Source organism: Miscanthus floridulus, chromosome 9 (genome assembly GCF_019320115.1).
Source record: "Miscanthus floridulus cultivar M001 chromosome 9, ASM1932011v1, whole genome shotgun sequence".
Taxonomy (NCBI): domain Eukaryota; kingdom Viridiplantae; phylum Streptophyta; class Magnoliopsida; order Poales; family Poaceae; genus Miscanthus; species Miscanthus floridulus.
In genome coordinates, this window is record NC_089588.1 from 120,445,744 (window position 1) to 120,447,645 (window position 1,902).

Below are 1,902 nucleotides of genomic sequence, written 5' to 3' on the forward strand. Positions count from 1 at the left end.
ACATGCAAGGTGGATACTTAGTTTTCCTTCCCCTTTTTGTGCTAACTCTTTTAGTTTGTTGGACCTAAATGTTTGGCTGGTACATGTTTCACAATATTATTAGTTGGTGTTTAAATATATGAAGAAATGTTTCCATTTGCTTCTGATTGTGGATGTAGGAGGTTTTAGAAATTGTCCAAGCTAATCACACCAGTTACTTGGCGATGAGCATTTCTATCTTTTCATTTTTTGCTCTCGTGGAAATCGGCACTAGACCACATCCATCCAGTATCAAAAGGTATCATGCTTCTGACTTTCCAGAATCTGTGGTAAAGTAGCTTACCTGCTTAGTTTGAGATTCCAGTTCATGTGGTCATTGGTGACTTTGTTATGATACTGTTGGCTCATTAATTTAGGGGTACTAGAGGGTTCAAACCATTTGGACCCGAAGAAATGAATCCATTCTTAGACCACACCAAACTGTTTCCTCTTGCAATCCAAACCGAACCAGTCCATCAATAAGTGCAGCCCATTCGCATCCAAACTAAACTTGACCTAGCAGAAAATGAAATAAGCAAAATTTTCATTGCACCAGTCACAAATAACTTTTTTCAAAACTTGATGCCGAAGTGTCAAAAGGCCAGCTAACATATCATTTTGCTTATACTAAAGTGCAATCTAGCAGAAGAGGAACCTCTCACTTTGCTACCAGGAACTGTGTCCTCTTCCAGACAGAAAGATGCCAAAAAAGTACTTATTGATTGGATGCCATTAGCTAACAACCATGCTTATGCAATTCACAAACAATTTGCAGCTCTATGTGGCCACGAATATTCAACTGGAGTAAACATTTAATTAGATCATGCTGCTCAACCATGGGTTAACAAAGCAGGTCTACCCTCCAGTCAAAGCTTATAGTCTTGTCAAATTCTAGAACATTATGATATTATACACTTCTGTACCAAATATAATATTGTACATTTTTTTGTAGGAATAGTACATTTTTTCCTTATTGTTGACCATAAACAGAAGCATTTAGTGGAAAGTGTTGCCCTGAAACTTAAAATGAAGTTTGTTTGTATAGCAATGTAACTCCCTAATGAAAGTTGACTCGATACAGTAACTCGATAATATCTGCTAGGAACCTTTTGACATAAATTTAACCATTAGTAGTAATAAAAATAGGAGACTTTGAACCATGCAGATAAAAGAGCATCGGATAAGAATCAGCATTTCTCTATAATACATGTTGCTACCAGTGTTCTGTTTAGTTTTAGATTTCAGCAGTGTCTAAAACAAGCAGGGAAAATGCATGGACAATTGGACATTATGACAAGAGAGAATTACCAGCTACAAAACCGCTTGACACATCAAGGGCAAGGGATCATTAAACTTAGCAAAAGAATTAAAAGCTGAAGCAAAAATTGCAGTCAATTCCCATCAGATTAAGTAACATGATATAACTATTCATATTCAGGCATCAAGAGAAACCTTTCTATTTTATACATGTTGCCTTGATTCTCTCAGCCGCCTACTTCCTTCTGGGTGCTGGAGGCTAGCGCAGAGCTATAGGGCGCCTCGCCGTGACACTAAAATTCATCGTATCACAAGATTCTATTTACCACTAACTATTTGGCTTAATTAAGCAAAAAGCCTACTTTTGACTAAAAGAAATCAGTAGCCTAGAAATCACACTGGGAAGAATATTCAATTCATAAGACATGGGAGGATAGATTAGCAAGAGGTGTGAGGCACGACAGGAAAAAAAGATACAGCCTGAGGGGGATGCTGCTCTCCTGGATGACTTCGCTGCAATGGCAGGTCCCGTAGCTGCTCATCCATCAGGCAGAATGTGTCGATTGCCTGCCTCTGCCTAGGCCGGATCCTTCCCCGCACTCCGTCAGAGCAGCCACTGCTGCAGCC